Raw genomic sequence first — 19,628 nt, forward strand, 5'->3', positions numbered from 1 at the left:
TGTCAGAACACACCTACTGCCTCGTACACTCTATAGGCTCTGTGTCAGACAATACACACACACACACACACACACACACACACACACACACACACACACACACACACACACACACACACACACACACACACACACACACACACACACACACACACACACACACACACACACACACACACACTCTCTCTCTGTCTCTCTCTATTTCTCTCTGTCTCTCTCTCTCTCTCTCTCTCTCTCTCTCTCTATTTCTCTCTGTCTCTCTCTCTCTCTCTCTCTCTATTTCTCTGTCTCTCTCTCTCTCTCTCTCTCTCTCTCTCTCTCTCTCTCTCTCTCTCTCTCTCTCTCTCTCTCTCTCTCTCTCTCTTTCTCTCTGTCTCTCTGTCTCTCTCCATCTCCGTATCTCTGTCTCTCTCTCTCTCTCTCTCTCTCTCTCTTTCTCTCTGTCTCTCTCTTCGTCTCCGTCTCTCTGTCTCTCTCTCTCTCTCTCTCGCTCTCTGTACTGTGTATTAAGATTCAGCCCAATCAGCAGCACAGACTGCCAATGCAAAGAGCAAATAACGGCCACAGTGTATTCGAATACATTGTCTAGTCTGGGCCAAAGTTAAGGTGCAACACTGCCATCTAACGGATTGGAGGGGAGTGTCAGGCCATTTTAGCATAACTCTGGCTTAATCCCAAATTCCCCCCTTCCCCTCGGCGCTCACCCCTCCATTTGCACGTTCACGTACACCTTCACCACTTGCACAAGTGGGGTATAGGGGCTGATTAGCCCCTCCAGTAGGCACTTCGTCTAAGCCTGCCACATTGCCGGCTTCATTGCGAAGTGGAATCCCATAAGGCACCACATTATTTTTGAGTTTGTGCAATTTTACACAAAATAATGGAAAGGCGTGCCTAATTATATGACACGTGTGTTTGTTTATGTCTGATGTCAAGACTTGACACATGTAAAATATGAAATTAAATGTGGAACTGTTACTGAGGTTTAGATTTTGTAAAATGACAGGGGGGGATTTGTTAATTTGAAGGTAATGCTTGTTTTATTATTTAAAAGTGGAACATAAATTGCCTCATTCAAGTCATGAGTGTGTTCCTAAGTTGATGGGTTTATTGATCCCCTCACCACTCTCTGGAAGTCACCGTCTGAGTATCGTAAACTACATACAGGGACCTCTGAGCAAGTTGGTAGGGGCGAGGCGGGGGTTTGTTATTCACCAATTTTGGGTCCCCCCCCCTCCCCCAAACACACACACTGACGCCCCCCTCTGTGTGATTTGCATTCCCATAGTGTCCCTCCCGTTGTGTGAGTGATGTGACAGGTCCCCAAATCCCTATGTCAGCAATTAATCTCTGGGTCTCCCAATACCCCCTGCTCCCTGCCTCCACGCCTGGCCGCACCGGTATCTGTGTACCACTGACCCCCTTGCCCACACCAACATCAATATGCCAACGAGGAACACACAAATACCAACCATCACAGACTCCAGCAGTACTGTACTGTCTCTCTGAAACGCTCAGTCTTTCTGCTGGTGTCTCCATGTATGCCTTAATCATTTACTTTCTCTGTTTCCTTAATCACTTCAGCTGAGAAGCAGATATATATCACTGTAGATAGAGTGAGATAGACAGCGTGCTTCTGACAAGTGTGACCTCACCTTCATATCGTTACTCAGGTTATCATACTCTCATCACACCCTTCATATAATAATCAGATGTTTCATAAGCTGATACAATTACCAAGAGGGAATCGTTATGACTAAAGGAGTTCTCAACAATAACCATGACTTAGAGAGTGACCAGACTCTCACACAGTTCTTTATTTGTGGGAGGGAGGATGGCACGTCTCTTTCAAATCATCATAGATAGCTGAACATCCATAGAATTCTAATTGACATCACAAAGTTGAAGAAACCTTGTGTTGCTCAACATTCTGTGGCTAGAGAAACAAACCTGCTTGGTACTACATCCCTGTCATATGAGCTTCCCACAGCCTTGGGTACTCAGACCAAACTGCAGTGATGACAATGTCCACCCCAAAGAGAGAGCTCCCCCTGTCAACCTGGACTGGATCAACGGCAAACATGTCCACCTACTCAGAGTAGCCAACCACAAAGACCCTTTCAGGGTTAGTATACTACCGCCCCCGGAGTGAGATAATAAAGTCAAAGGTTTGAAAGAACTAGATGGTTCAAATAGTGCATAGGCCCATGTAACAGTGTGTGTAAAGGTGTGTGTTACTCACACAGGAGGTATGTGGCATCTTCATTGGGGAGAACATCGTTTCCATGTGTTTGATGCAATTCCATTCTCTCCATTCCAGACATTATTATGAGACATTCTACCCTCAGCAGCCTCCACTGGTTAATCAATATGTGTCAGAGGGAGGATATACTTACTGGTACTGTATGTGTCTCTGTCAGTTGAAGAAGCTGAACCAGGCCCTCAGCAGCATGGAGAGTCTACAGCTGCTGGCTACGGAAGGAGAGGAGGGTCAAAGGCTAGCTAGCGTTTCTCCTACTTTCAGAAGCCAAACATTATTCCAGATAATATGGCGTGTGGTAATATACTGTGAATAGTCCAGACTTAAATGTTCATGAGACTGAGTATGATGATTTTGAGCATCTCCTCCAGAGGTCTAGTGATGACAGCAGGGTACTGCTCCCCGCCTGCCCCCCATCCCATTCCAGCCAAGATGACTGCTCCTCCTGCTCCCTCATGAGCCCTCTGTTCAGGACCCCCCAGAGCACTTCTGCCCCCTCCCCATGACCCAGCCACAGAGGTTAGTACACTGAAGTACCTGTGTCTGTAGAACGAAACACTGAGCAGGAGAGACAGGACCTACGCAACTTCACACTGCGCCCCCTGGAGGCCCTACGCTGCAGCTGTACACAAATCCTACACAAAATACTTTATACAGCAGCCTTCAGACTGTACCAAAATATTGAATTCAATCACTGATAAAGTGGTTGGAATATATATTTTAAGCTGAATAGGAAACTGATTACAGTGCAACAGTTCAATGTTGTAATGACTGCTGCAGTACATCATGGTACGCGCGCGCGTGTGTGTGTGTGTGTGTGTGTGTGTGTGTGTGTGTGTGTGTGTGTGTGTGTGTGTGTGTGTGTACGAGTACCTGCGTCTGTCTGAGATCAACATCCACACTCTGCTCCAGCAGTGTAAGGACACAGGTAATCAGTATTGACATCCACCCTCATATGAAAGACTCTGCTATTGACATCAGCAAGCTATTCCAGGACTCTCCCCCTCCATGCCCTTGCACTGACATGACATCAGACACAGACACAGACGGACACAAAACACATATACTTGTTAAATACATATAGCCTCATCTCATATCTGTGATCGGTACTTTATTTCCAAAAACACAATACTAGAAACTACTTCTTTTTTTTGTGTGTGCTTTGTGTCTAAAATAAAAGGTATCAAAATTAATTAACAAAAACATTCAGTCATGTCATGGAAATAAAACGTCAAACCTAACTTGGAAGTGCATGGCAAAATATGCCATCAGAATGCAGTGTTTTCACAAGGCCACTAGAGGGAGCTGGTGAAGCAGCAGAGTAGGTTCAGTATCACCTGTCTGTCTGTAACCTACTACATTAATTATCCTAACCTGCTGCATAAATTATACTAACCTGCTACGAAAAGTACATTTTTACAAAAGCTGTATTGCATCTAGACAAAAGCTGTCTGGATGGTTCATCTACTGAAATAATCACAACCCACAGAAGACAGAGAACATGTGTGCAGAACCATGTATCACATAAGATGAAGCATATTCAAGGAATTACAACCGGTTTACTCAAGAGATTGTGAATGATTACAACCACACTTTTGTCCCTCTGGCTTTAGGCTCTCTCCTATCGTCCTGGAATTTTGAGGTTTTATAAATGTTGGCATGACCCAGCGACAATCAGCAGTTTAAACAACAAAACAGACTCCCTAACACTGTTTCTGTAAAAAGCTGAGGGATGGAGCTAGAGAAATCTCAAATTCATAGACAGAACTATGGATGCAAGGACTGACCATCCATGACATCAAAATTATAGTTTGTACCATGTTTTGAGGCTATATTGTGTTTACATTTACTTTGTTTACAAACATTGGAGTAAAACAAGTTTATATTTTGGGTTCTGATGGGGTACGACAGTTGAAATAAGCTCATGAAGCCTTTATATTTCTCAAGAATCAAAAAGTACATACTGTATCATTCATTTTAAAAGTAAACTAAATGGAAGTAGCAAATGCAAATTGTCCCTTTAAAGACCAAGTTGTTACTGTAAACTCTGGCAGTATTTCTACAAATAAAGTCAAACATAAATCTTTATTAAATCATACAGCAGATACAAAAATTAAGGTAGACTAGCAGTGAGTAATAGCTGCACGATGGAAATTAATAATTTAATACTGATGTATTAATATAAAAATGAGAACATTATAAAACCAGACAGAAAACCAAAAGAGTATACATTAGCTGCTGGTGGGAACCCAAAGATGAAAACGCCAGACTTATTTCAAGTGGGTATATTACGGCTTTTTTCAAGCTGTCCAAGAAATTCAAATCAATCAATCAATCAAGTTTATTTTATATAGCCCTTCGTACATCAGCTAATATCTCGAAGTGCTGTACAGAAACCCAGCCTAAAACCCCAAACAGCTAGTAATGCAGGTGTAGAAGCACGGTGGCTTGGAAAAACACCCTAGAAAGGCCAAAACCTAGGAAGAAACCTAGAGAGGAACCAGGCTATGAGGGGTGGCCAGTCCTCTTCTGGCTGTGCCGGGTGGAGATTATAACAGAACTATGCCAAGATGTTCAAAAATGTTCATAAGTGACAAGCATGGTCAAATAATAATCATGAATAATTTTCAGTTGGCTTTTCATAGCCGATCATTAAGAGTTGAAAAACAACAGGTCTGGGACAGGTGGCGGTTCCATAACCGCAGGCAGAATAGTTGAAACTGGAATAGCAGCAAGGCCAGGCGGACTGGGGACAGCAAGGAGTCACCACGGCCGGTAGTCCCGACGTATGGTCCTAGGGCGCAGGTCCTCCGAGAGAAAGAAAGAGAGAAGGAGAAAATTAGAGAGAGCCAAGATTTTCAAAATGTTCATAAATGACAAGCATGGTCAAATAATAATCAGGAATAAATCTCAGTTGGCTTTTCATAGCCGATCATTAAGAGTTGAAAACATCAGGTCTGGGACAGGTAGGGGTTCCATAACCGCAGGCATAACAGTTGAAACTGGAATAGCAATGATGGACAGGTGTGTGTGTGTGTGTGTGTGTGTGTGTGTGTGTGTGTGTGTGTGTGTGTGTGTGTGTGTGTGTGTGTGTGTGTGTGTGTGTGTGTGTGTGTGTGTGTGTGTGTGTGTGTGTGTGTGTGTGTGTGTGTGTGTGTGTGGAGGGGGGGGGACCATTATTTTAATAACATAGTGGGTAATGGGTAAGTCAGTAAAGTGCAGATATTGACCTTTTGACAGTATAAAGTATTTCTTTATATTCTACTATATGAATAGACTGCAAATGTTTGATGATCCTCTACAGTGCATTCTTCTCCTATCTGAACATGTGAGTAGGGAAGAACAGTGGACAATGAACAAATTCCATTAAATCAAACAAACAAAAGCCATCAATTAAAGGCCAAGACAATAAGAAGGTAAGCAATTTGGTTGTTTCGGCCCAAGTATGGAGCAATATAATGGCCTTCTTTCATCAAGCTGACCAGATCTGACAGCCTCATTCTCTGTGTCATGTAAGACAATGCCTGAGAAGGAAACATGGTTTGTTCTTTGGAGAGCCCATCCTCCAGAAACCTCTTACACTGACACAATAAAATGAAAGCTAATTGGTTAAGAGACGTAAGAAGATGCAAGCCCATTGGATGGAAGGATGAGCAGTTGACAGTAATGGGTTCAGAAATAGGACACAAAACATAGTTTTTATCTCAAAAGCCAACCCCTAGTCTGCCACTGGACATTTTATTGCAAATAGAGTCTTTAAAACTGTTGACTGCTTCTCTTGCAACACTAAAAAAATCTAATAGCACACAAAAGTCAAAAACAGATGGATCTTGCAAATATCTAGAAGGCCACATTACCAGTGTCATTCCTGAAGTGCTGTGCTCTGACGAGGAAGTATGTAGGCATGTTATAGTATAAGGGGTAAGGCAGAGAGACAGAGGAAGAGGGTGAAAAGCAGAGAAACACACCCCACCCTCAGTCCGCCAGCCTCAAACCCCCACCCCACTGTCCTGCTGATACAGAGAGATGCTGTGTTCACGTGCTCGTCGGAACTCTGAAATTTCCCACTTGCTAACTGGTTGTAGTTATAGACATGCCGTATACAACCAGTTAGCAAGTCAGAATTTTCTGAGTTTTCTAGTTGCGAAGAGCACGTGAACATGGCAAGATTGCCAGAGCCCTTCACTACATTTTCTTGGTCCATACCATGTCATCACTCCGAGGCGTGTGACCCGTCATTCTCTCTGTCAACCTCTCCATCCTCCTCCAGAAGCTCATCTTGTCCAGAGGGTAGTTTGAGCACCCTGAGAGAGAGGGGAATGGAAATAGGAAGAAATACATGAGGCACGTTAACAGGAAGACATCAAATGAAACATGCACACATCCCACACACAGCACTGTGCTCCAGGTAGCAGCGGTAGTAGATACAGAAGCTCTCAGAGGATCTCTGCTGTCAGAGGAGAGGAAAGAGATCTGGCTTTGGCAGCAGAGTAATGCACACACTTACAGTTATAAATATGTACTGTATCTCCACACACCATACATCACACAAGGACTGCTGAATTCAAATACCTCACATTCACCATCCACCCTTATCCATGCTATAGAATCGGACACCCACTCCTAGGAGGGTTGTTCATCAAAGATGTTTTAGTATTACACATACACAGGAAGGAAGGGAGCGAATGCAGGTGGTCGTACATGCACGAAAACACATGTACAGTGCATTCGTAAAGTATTCAGACCCCTTGACTTGAAAAAATAATAATTACATAGCAGCCTTATTCTAAAATGAATCAAAGAAAAAACTCCTCATCAATCTACACACAATACCCCATAATGACAAAGAAAAAACAGGTTTTTAGATTTTTTTGCACATTTTATTACAAATAACAAGCGGAAATATCACATTTAGCTAAGTATTCAGGCCCTTTACTCAGTACTTATTTGAAGCACCTTTGGTAGCGATTACAGCCTCGAGTCTTCTTGGGTATGACGCTGCAAGCTTGACACACCTGTATTTGGGGAGTTTCTCCCATTCTATGCACATCCTCTCAAGCGCTGTCAGGTTGGATGGGGAGTGTTGCTGTACAGCTATTTTCAGGTCTCTCCAGAGATGTTAGATTGGGTTCAAGTCCAGGCTCTGGCTGGGCCACTCAAGGTCATTCAGAGACTTGTCCCGATTCCACTCCTGCGTTGTCTTGGCTGTGTGCTTAGGGTCGATGTCCTGTGAACCTTCGCCCCTGTATGAACTCAAAGACACACACTTACACACACTTACACACACTTACACACACTTACACACACACACACACACACACACACACACACACACACACACACACACACACACACACACACACACACACACACACACACACACACACACACACACACACACACAGACATTATTACTTTATTTCTATCCACAAAGATACTAGACATATTGGAGGAATTACACTTAACCACATCTATACAGTATTTATGAAGAAATATACATACACATTAAGGAATTCAGTATATATAAGCACTGTGCATACTCACATATATAGGCATACAATACATACAGGTATCTGCCAAAATAAATGAAACACTTGAGAAAATGACAGATACAAAGTATATTGAAAGCAGGTGCTTCCACACAGGTGAGTTTCAAGAGTTAATTATTTTGCCTATCATGGCTAGAAGATATCTCAGACCTTGAAAGAGGGGTCTCCAAGAAGCATAGAGGGTTTAACGTGTGTGTCTCAGCCACCAGATCTAAACCCAATTGAACACTAATGGGCAGAGATGGGCAGTATTTATGTTATGTATTTCAATTACTTCTCTTATTTTGTCATTTGTATTACACTGGGCTGAAATACACTCGAATGTATTTTGTAACAAGATACCGAAAGCCCTATTAGGACACTACGTTGGTGTTTCCTTTATTTTGGCAGTTACCTGTACATCCACATGCTGCGAGTGCTTACAGTGTGTGCATGCATTTGTTTACGTAGGTCTGTACACCCACAGAGCAGAGTGTGTTGTGTTATGACTGCAGTGTGTCTGCAGTCCCCCTGTCCCTCAGGTGACACCCTCTCTGCAGGAGGAGAGCAGGTCTGCTTGTTTGTTTGATTTCTGCTCTCTGTCCTGCTCCCTCTCTCTCCCCATGCAGGCCTATTTGTTAGCACTGACAGCAGGTTAGCATTAAATATACATGGATATTTCCAGCCACTGGCACACACAAAGGCAGGCAGCGGGCTCCGGGGACACAGGCAGGGAGGGTGGAGGACTGGGGACAGAGCTGTGGCGCTCCCCTGTGGCCGCTTCCTTTTCCACTCTACTCACCACAGCCCCCCACTAAGGTTAGGGACCAGACAAAGGAGGGAGGGTCAGAAAGAGTGCACACACACACACATACGCTCACACAAACGTGCACATGCACACACACACAAACACACTCCCGTCTGCACACACATGCACATCTGGTGTCCATAGGGGAACAGGGTGACACACAAGTAACCTCTCTCCAGTGCACCCTCTCAGACAAACACTGAATACTCAATGTGATCTCTTACTGGGGCCTAATGCCAGCACACACACACACGCACGCACGCACGCACGCACGCACGCACGCACACACACACACACACACACACACACACACACACACACACACACACACACACACACACACACACAAAGACAGACAGACAAATAGATTGCCTTTCCAGGTTATTTATATTGTATCAGCCACCTTGGATGGACCTTTCAATGGAAGATACTATTTGAATTCTTCTTGATGTGATTTCTCTCTGTTTCTATAATCATGGCTGTTAGCTCAGCCGTGGTTGGTACATTGTCATATAAACCTTTATGTTTTTTATAGTGGTTGGTCTCAGGGAGATAGTTTACCATCCTGCAACCCACTGCTGGCTTGCTTCTGAAGCTCAGCAGGGTTGGTCTTGGTCGGTCCCTGGATGGGAGATCAGATGCTGCTGGTCGTGATGTTAGTGGGCCAGTAGGAGGAACTCTTTCCTCTGGTCTAAAAAGAAAACTATCCCAATTCCCCAGGGCAGTGATTGGGGACATTGCCTTGTGTAGGGTGACGTTAAAAGGGTGTACTGACTCTCTGTTGTCACTACAGATCCCATGGCACTTATCTTAAAAGTAGGGGTGTTAACCCTGGTGTCCTGGCTATATTCCAAATCTGACTTTTATGCTGTCATGGCCACCTAATCATCCTCAGTTTAGAATTGGCTCATTCATCTCTCCTGTACCTATTCCCAAGGTAGTTACTGGCAATGAGAATGTGTTCTCAGTCAATTTACCAGATTAAAAAAATAAAAAGCTTCTATGATCATGAAATGGTGCATGATCTTGCAGTACACTTGGTTGGTGGATCCCTCTAATAGACTTTTATGCAGTTCAACATTGCACTACTGTATATGTCACTAATGTGTGACCAGTGCCAATACATCTGCAAAAGATACAGTGGCTTACTGTTAGTAGCAGTGGTTACAGTAGGTCGTATGTCAATAATGTGTTACCGTATGAAGTCTGTACAGTACCTGTGGTGAGGCAGTATGTCTGTAATGTGTTACTGTATGAAGTCTGTACAGTACCTGTGGTGAGGCAGTATGTCTGTAATGTGTTACTGTATGAAGTCTGTACAGTACCTGTGGTGAGGCAGTATGTCTGTAATGTGTTACTGTATGAAGTCTGTACAGTACCTGTGGTGAGGCAGTATGTCTGTAATGTGTTACTGTATGAAGTCTGTACAGTACCTGTGGTGAGGCAGTATGTCTGTAATGTGTTACTGTATGAAGTCTGTACAGTACCTGTGGTGAGGCAGTATGTCTGTAATGTGTTACTGTATGAAGTCTGTACAGTACCTGTGGTGAGGCAGTATGTCTGTAATGTGTTACTGTATGAAGTCTGTACAGTACCTGTGGTGAGGCAGTATGTCTGTAATGTGTTACTGTATGAAGTCTGTACAGTACCTGTGGTGAGGCAGTATGTCAGTAAAGTTCAGAACATTACAGTACTGTTTACCTGTGGCTATGCAATAGTAATAGTTCAAGTTCAAGTTTTACTGTACCAGGCACAAGTACAGCGAAATGCTTAATTTGCAAGCTCTACCCAACAGTGCAGTAATGAATATCTAGAATAGTTTAACTAATACAAATGTAATAAATATATATATACATTTCGTGCAAAACATTTACAAATAAACGCCAAAGGAATCACAAAATATCAAAGTTGGGTCGGAGCACGCAAAAGAGCAGCCATATAGTACACCGCCATCTTGAGATCTATTATTTCAGCACTGTACCGCTTGGGTAATATACAGAGTAGTGTATAGTACCTCTTAGGTAATATGCAGAGTAGTGTATAATACCTCTTAGGTAATATACAGGATAATGTATAGTACCTCTTAGGTAATATTCAGGGTAGTGTAGAATACCTCTTGGATAATATACAGAGTAGTGTATAGTACCTCTTAGGTTATATGCAGAGTAGTGTATAGTACCTCTTGGGTAATATACAGAGTAGTGTATGGTACCTCTTGGGTAATATACAGAGTAGTGTATGGTACCTCTTGGATAATATACAGAGTAGTGTATAGTACCTCTTAGGTAATATGCAGAGTAGTGTATGGTACCTCTTGGATAATATACAGAGTAGTGTATAGTACCTCTTAGGTTATATGCAGAGTAGTGTATGGTACCTCTTGGGTAATATACAGAGTAGTGTATAGTACCTCTTAGGTTATATGCAGAGTAGTGTATGGTACCTCTTGGGTAATATGCAGAGTAGTGTATGGTACCTCTTGGATAATATACAGAGTAGTGTATAGTACCTCTTAGGTAATATGCAGAGTAGTGTATGGTACCTCTTGGATAATATACAGAGTAGTGTATAGTACCTCTTAGGTAATATGCAGAGTAGTGTATGGTACCTCTTGGGTAATATACAGAGTAGTGTATAGTACCTCTTGGGTAAAATACAGAGTAGTGTATGGTACCTCTTAGGTAATATGCAGAGTAGTGTATGGTACCTCTTGGGTAATATACAGAGTAGTGTATAGTACCTCTTGGGTAATATACAGAGTAGTGTATAATACCTCTTAGGTTATATGCAGAGTAGTGTATGGTACCTCTTGGGTAATATGTAGAGTAGTGTATGGTACCTCTTAGGTAATATGCAGAGTAGTGTATGGTACCTCTTAGGTAATATGCAGAGTAGTGTATAATACCTCTTAGGTTATATACAGGGTAGTGTATAGTACCTCTTAGGTTAAATGCAGAGTAGTGTATGGTACCTCTTGGGTAATATACAGAGTAGTGTATAGTACCTCTTAGGTTATATGCAGAGTAGTGTATGGTACCTCTTGGGTAATATACAGAGTAGTGTATGGTACCTCTTGGGTAATATACAGAGTAGTGTATAGTACCTCTTAGCTAATATACAGAGTAGTGTATAATACCTCTTAGGTAATATACAGGATCATGTATGGTACCTCTTAGGTAATATACAGGGTAGTGTATAGTTCCTCTTAGGTTCTATACAGGGTATTGTACAATACCTCTTAGGTTATATACAGGGTAGTGTATAGTACCTCTTAGGTAATATACAGGGTAGTGTATGGTACCTCTTAGGTTATATACAGAGTTGGGTTATATACAGAGCTCCTACCAAAGTAGGAGTCACTTATGGATCTGATTGGTCAATGTGACAGACTTCCAGCGCAAACACAAAGCACTCCCAAGGGTTGGTCTCTGCTAGGCATCTGAGAGAGAGAGAGAGAGAGAGAGAGAGAGAGAGAGAGAGAGAGAGAGAGAGAGAGAGAGAGAGAGAGAGAGAGAGAGAGAGAGAGAGAGAGAGAGAGAGAGAGAGAGAGAGGGAGAGAGAGAGAGGGAGGGTGAGAGAGGGAGAGGGGGAGAGGGAGAGGGAGAGGGAGAGGGAGAGGGAGAGGGAGAGGGAGAGGGGAAGAGAGAAAGAGACCGAGGGAGAGATAGAAGGGGGGGAGAGATGAAGAGAGAGAACAAGGGCGCGAGATACATAGAGAGAAAGAGGGAAGACAGGCCGTTGTTGTTCAGAGAGATAAATGTGACTTTCATTGTAAATGACAAGGTAGTTTCAATGTTTTCCAGTATATGTCTGAAGCATCTTCACTTCACGTCAGTGAGTAAAAAACTACTTTACACTATTTAAGGTATTCACTTGCAAGTATGAAACAGTACAGCACTATCAGCATACGGTATTTTGGAGAACCAGTGTTGGTGAAATTGACTAGACAACCTAGATAGCTGTGGTCTGGTTTCTGTTTGGCTCCACTCTCACGCTAGTGTCACTTACGTGTTCCTCCATGTTCCCCTCTCCACTCTCACCCTGAACCCCTGACCCTCAGCGAGCAACAGACATGACAGGTGTGGATGTCACCGGCACCCCGCCAGGCTTCGCTGCTCATCGCTCTCTGCCCTGTCTCCTCTTACTGTGACACGACTCATGACAGGGTCAGTGATCTCTGGTTTGCTCCGAGCCACCCTGAAGCCCTGACATCATGTCTCTGGTAAAATGCATCACCCTGTCATGGCCTGAGAGTGCCCGTGTCTGTCTGTCTACAGCTCCTCTCCGCGTTGTCACACACACATCATTTATGGATGAGACCTTGTTCAGATTGCAAAGCACAGGTGTATGTATGTGTGTGTGTGTGTGTTTGTGTGTGTCTATCCCTTCTCTCACCTGGCTGGTACGTCAGGAACTTGTAGGCCATATGTGCCAGAGGCAGTATTGTGAGCATGCAGTTGTCCCCATTGGTCTCTATGAAGTTGTGTCGCGTGATGGCTGTGGGGTCAATGTGGTGTCCCCGGAAAGGACAGATGAATGGATGGAGAAAAATAAAACAATGTAGAAGAGGAGGGGAGGTAGTTAGAGGAGGAATATCATGATGATAATTTAATGATAATTTCTCTCCATACAAGACTCTTGACAACCTTTACTCCACACACAGAAACACATACAAGTCCCTCCCTCGCCCTCCCTTTGGCAAATCAGACCATAACTCTATCCTCCTGATTCATGCTTACAAACAAAAACTCAAACAGGATGTACCAGTGACCAACTCAATACGAAAGTGGTTTGACGAAGCGGATGCTAAACTACAGGATTGTTTTACTAGCACAGACTGGAATATGTTCCGGGATTCATCCAATAACATTGAGGAATTTACTACATCAGTCATCGGCTTTATTTATGAAGTGCATTGACAAAGTCGTCCCCACTGTGACTGTAAGTACCCCAACCAGAAGCCATGGATTACAGACAACATCCGCACTGAGTTAAAGTGTAGAGCTGCCACTTTCAAGGATAGGGACATTAATCTGGAAGCTTATGAAAAATCCCACTACAACCTCTGACGTGCCATCAAATAAGGAACGCATCAATACAGGACTAAGACCGAATCCTACTACGAAGGCTCTGACACTCGACGATATGGAAGAGTTGTAAACTATCACAGATTACAGAGGGAAACCCAGCCGTGAGCCTACCAGAGAAGCTAAATGTCTTCTATGCTCACTTCAAGGAAAGCAACACTGAACCATGCATGAGAGCACCAGCTGTTCCGGTGTGAGTAAGAACTTTAAACAGGTTAACATTCACAAGGCCGCGGGGCCAGACAGAATACTAGGATGTGTGCCAGGGAATACCAGGTGCTGACCAGCTGGCAAGTGTCTTCACTTACATTATCAACCTATCTCTGCAACTGGATTCTGAACTTCCTGACAAACCGCCACCAGGTGGTGAGGGTATGCAACAACACATCTGCTACGCAGACCATGTTTTCCCACGACTGGGTGGCCGCACACGACTCCAACACCATCATCAAGTTTGCTGACGACACAACGGTGGTAGGACTGATCACCGACGATGATGAGGCAGCCTGTAGGTAGGAGGTCAGAGACCTGGCAGTGTGGTGCCAGGACAGCAACCTCTCCCTCATTGTCAGCAAAACAAAAGAGCTGACTGTGTACTACAGGAAACAGAGGGGTGAGCATGGCCCCATCCACATCGATGGGGCTGTAGTGGAGTGAATCGAGAGCTTCAAGTTCATCGGTGTCCACATCCCTATGGAATTAACATGGTCCACACACACCCACACAGTTGTGAAGCGGGCACGTCAGCACCTCTTCCCCCTCAGGAACACACACACACATATATTATGTAAGTCGGTCATGGGTGTGCTATGGTTGGGAATGGGATTTTCTACATAGGTCTCAACCCTGCAGCAAGACATGCATGATAACATGTGTTCCACCTCCAAAGGGTTAGAGGTTGGAGTTGGTCTCACAGTTTAACTCATGATTCATGGCCCTATAGAGGAGCGTACATGATAGCCGGAGGAGAAATCTCTCCATCACACAACACATTAAAGAACAGATAGATAACCTGCTATAAAACCGCACAGCCCCACGGCTCTGATCCAGCATCATAATAAACCTTGGAACAGCGGTGCTCGTCATTCACATCCTGCCCGCGCTGAGACAGACACCTGCCTGTGACGGCGCGGGTGTCACAAATGAAAGGGACTGAGCGAGAGAATCGCATAATCACACAGAGAAAATACACAAGGAAGGTAATTTATTTCCCATATAAAAAGAGGAATCGTTTGGCGCTACATTACCATAGCGTGTCACTGACGGTAAAAAGTCATTATCCTGTGTTTGTGGGAAGAACTCAATCACATGTATATCTGAGGACGCATGGAGATGCTCTGCTGGAGCAAGGGAAACTATCTGTTTATATTTAGACAATTATCTTCCTTTCCGTTCCTCTAGTTCTCTTCTCCCGGTCTGTCAGCTAGATTAAAGGAGCACTAAGCCCCAGACGGCACACAGAGCGGGTGTGTGGACTCCTCTGCACACTGCAGCCGCCCCAAGCCACATCAACACGAATCCCACATCGTTTAACGGCCTGCCTTGTCCGCCTTTCATTAATCAAGTCACATCTACCATCGTCCTGGCAAAACCCGCCATCGAAAGGACATTTCCTCTCCCCTCACCCTCGACTGAACAGGTTTAAGATGTTCAATTAGAGTTTTCTCCTCTAATTACTGTCAATAATAATTCTCCCTCAAGTGAACTTCTTCTGTTTGAACCTCGGTACAAAATGGTGTATCCATCCGCTAAGTGTATCCTTTAATCTGCTGGTTAAGGGTCTTAAAACACTCCTTTCAAGATGTCTGTCAGTTACCCCGCTCTTTTTGAAGCCTGATCGTCCCAAGGTGGCAAATTCTAATTATCCTAGACAGCAATAGGATTGACAGCGAGTAGCAGCCATGTTGCAGAGTCAGAGCAGTAACCGCTGCACAGCGGGCGGCAGTCTGGGCCGCTCTGAAGCTCCGACCAGACAGGCTGCTGATAAAAGAAAAGCAGAAAGCAGGCCTGGGCCTGGGCCACAGGGGGCAGGCACGCTGCTCTGGTACAGTAGAATGGCCCCTCACCAGGGCACAGGTATGTATGATGGATATACTACAGAGGAGAACACAAGGCATTTGTTGCAGTACAGTAACATACAGCAGCCAACATGTAGGCCGCTGTCCAAAATTTGGGCTATTTCCCAATCCCTTTTTGTTTCAGTGAACCCTTTCAACACCCAGGATCCAGGTGTTCAGTCAAATACTGAGTCAGATACTGAGTCAGATACTGAGTCAAATACTGAGTCAAATACTGAGTCAGATACTGAGTCAAATACTGAGTCAGATACTGAGTCAGATACTGAGTCAGATACTGAGTCAAATACTGAGTCAGATACTGAGTCAGATACTGAGTCAAATACTGAGTCAGATACTGAGTCAAATACTGAGTCAGATACTGAGTCAAATACTGAGTCAGATACTGAGTCAAATACTGAGTCAGATACTGAGTCAAGTACTGAGTCAGATACCATACTTCAGATGATGTATTATGCATAACAGAAGTCATTGTGAAGATCACTGATGTTATGACACATATTGATACACAATCCCACCTGACCCCCTCCCATCCCCACTATCTCCTCCCCCTGACCCCTAATCCCTGACAACAGAACAATAAGGCCCATCATCAGCAGAAATACACACAGACCCAGCGATTCATCACCTCAAAGATTATCACATCCACCAGCTGCCCTTTTAATTGGATAGGATGAGAGTGGCCTTTTCTCTAATTGGATGAGGGTAGCATGACCAAGTTGTGCTTATGCATAAATATGGAGCCCAGATGCTGTAACCCAGGTCCCACAGGGGTGGGCAAAGTGTGGGGGGTGGCCTGGTGTGGCTGTGGTGCTGGCTGATGGTGTCCAGACAGTGAGGGAGTGGTATGTCCAGGGGGAGAGAATGACATTTTGCTTGGGGTAGCCATGGGAGCATAAACCACTACAGACCAATAAAGCCCAGTGCTACTATATTGGTAATAACCCTGGATGGCTGTGCCCTTCACACAAGTGGGATGTAGGTGGGACAGGACTGAGGGAGAGTGGCTGGATGTGGCCTGCTCAGCACAGGAGCAGGACGGTGGGTGTACTGGGTGTACTGGGTGTACTGGGTGTGCTGGGTGTGCTGGGTGTACTGGGTGTACTGGGTGTACTGGGTGTGCTGGGTGTACTGGGTGTACTGGGTGTACTGGGTGTACTGGGTGTGCTGGGTGTACTGGGTGTACTGGGTGTGCTGGGTGTACTGGGTGTGCTGGGTGTACTGGGTGTACTGGGTGTGCTGGGTGTACTGGGTGTACTGGGTGTGCTGGGTGTACTGGGTGTACTGGGTGTACTGAGTGTACTGGGTGTGCTGGGTGTACTGGGTGTGCTGGGTGTACTGGGTGTACTGGGTGTACTGGGTGTACTGGGTGTGCTGGGTGTACTGGGTGTGCTGGGTGTGCTGGGTGTACTGGGTGTACTGGGTGTACTGGGTGTGCTGGGTGTACTGGGTGTACTGGGTGTGCTGGGTGTACTGGGTGTACTGGGTGTACTGGGTGGTTGGATTGCAAAACCACAGAGTAGCGCTGGCGTGGTTTTGGAAGAAGACCGTCGTGAAATACGGGACGGCTGGGCATTCAAAAAAGATGACACGTTATGTGCGGTTGAGTCCGTTACCGCAGTAACATGGACTCTTTACAACGTGATGAAACTTTGTTGCTCCTTGTTTCAGCAAGGTGTTGTAGCAAACAATAATTAAACAAAAAGTATATTATTAGAATGATTATAACAGACAAATAACCGTCATCCAAAATTCCAAGACCGTCACAGTCCTAAACAGAGGTATACAGACAGTGTGGGTTCACTGATATAACTCATTGGGGAATGGTATGATCTTAGGTTTAGCCTCTGTTTTGTCCAACAATCCCTCATATGACTGATATGTAGTCATTTGGATTACTTCTCTAGAGTCAAAGGATGAGTCTGAGGTCTGGAAAGGACCTTGAACTCTGAACCCTGTCCCTTACCTTCCCAAAGACCGGGATGTCCACAGAGCTCCAGGTGTCTGCTCCCCAGTGCACCCTACCAGAGGCAAAGTCTGCCATCGCATCCCCATTACTGGAGTGGGGAGCATGGAGGAGAGGAGGAAACAGAAGACACAAATATTTTACCATTATATCGGACAGATTTTTTGGGGGAGACATCCTGTAACTTAAGACTATTTTAAGGTCATTACAAACATTTAACTGAAAATGTTTGAGGATAACTTATGGACGACAAATATGATTTTGTAGATGTGCACAGTGGTGAAGTTGAGGTGGAGGAAGGAGAGGTTGATGATGAAGAGAGAGACTCACAGAACCACACTGATCCACTCCTGCAGTCGCTTACCTGAGGAAAACAGCAAATCACACAATATGAGTCACACAGTTACAAAGACACAGGTAAAGTAATAAAGCTACCGTACATTTGCACTTTCCTCTGTACTGTACAATAGTGCTGAGGACTACATTCTGAAGAGAGAGTAACCCGCCCTGTGATCTTCTGTGTTAATGAGCAGAGTGAGTTCAGCCTGGTACCAGGAGAACGTCCACTCTCAGCTCTGTAGGGTCATTGGGTCAAACACTGGGGGCGCCGCCACATCTGTGGGTGTCCATCACAGTGTGTGTGCGTCCCATCAACCACAATGTTAAGCGGTAATCGGTTCAATGAAGACAAGTGTATGCCGAGACTGGGGTCGTGACCCCTCATGTGCGGAGCACCGCTGACACAGCTCTAAACTCACAGGTCAGCTGTGAGAGCGGAAAGAGAGACGGTGGGCCGGACATGGGCGGGCGGGAGGACCACCGTGTCGCCACTCTGCCCCAGCAGGCACAGAGCCGATTAGAGGGCTAGTGAATAATTCAGCAGGCTACGGAGCGGTGCGGAGCTGCTTAAGTTAGAGCCAGCCACTACTGTACTGTACCTCATCACCACATCCACTGAGACTAGACTGAGCCCCCTTGCTTCCCCCTCTCCTTCTCACTCTACCACAATTCTGATTTATTTCCGTTCTTTTAACCTTTGTGTCTCTCTGTCCATATCTCTTTCTCTCCTCCCTTCTTCTTTTTTTCTTTCTATCTCCCTTTCTGCAGATGCAAGGCTCCATGTGCCACAGTGAAGTCAAGCCATCTGAAAGTTTAATGACATTAGATTTTTCCAACGGAGTAGATTGGAGTGCCAGGAGGTTATGGGGTATTGATGAAAGTTTTAATAGGGTCTCTAAGGCCCAACTAAAGCAAGTTAACCAACCATTCCAATACACCTCCCTCTCATAAGACATAGAACTGGTCCTCAATCATCACAGGAGAGTTCACACACAACCCTTCACCTGTGTACTGCCGCCCTCATCTCTCACACAGCACCTGTTTACGCTGTACTAGCCTAGCCATGTAGTGTTGATTGAGGAGACTGGAGTGCTCTTAGCTGTTATGAGCTGCTTTAAATGAAATGGATTAATCAAGTGGGAAGCATCCAGGTGTGCACGCTCTGTATGGCAGCGAGGCCAGGTGTGCTGTGGCCAGCTGTGGAGGACAGGTGTGGGGCAGCAGAGGCTCCTGCAGAGGAATGACCTCAGATACTGACAGGCATCTACTACTTAGCAACTGTCTGACTTCACTTCTTACTAGCCACTGATACAAACACACTCTGGAATGCTAACGAAATTCCTCTGTGTACAAGATCCTTTCAAAGGTCTGTAATTCTTGCAGAATGTGATTCAAAATGTAAGAGATGCTACCTTTTATCAAGGGGGGGTGTAACCTAATAATACAGAACATAAATCACTGAGTACCTCTTTGATTGCAGTGACCCATGAAAACTCTATGTAACACAAACGTTGGCCTCAGACTATGTTTAGACACAGCATTTACAGCAAGGTTATCTGTTACAG

General features: G+C 44.8%; 1 pseudogene; it reads right to left on the bottom strand.

Annotated features, from left to right (window-relative positions):
- Positions 1–6,473: 6,473 nt before the first annotated feature.
- LOC129866580 (plasmanylethanolamine desaturase-like) overlaps positions 6,474–19,628 on the bottom strand; it is a 29,833-nt pseudogene continuing 16,678 nt past the window's right edge.

The sequence above is a fragment of the Salvelinus fontinalis genome, chromosome 12, assembly GCF_029448725.1.
Source record: "Salvelinus fontinalis isolate EN_2023a chromosome 12, ASM2944872v1, whole genome shotgun sequence".
Lineage (NCBI taxonomy): Eukaryota > Metazoa > Chordata > Actinopteri > Salmoniformes > Salmonidae > Salvelinus > Salvelinus fontinalis.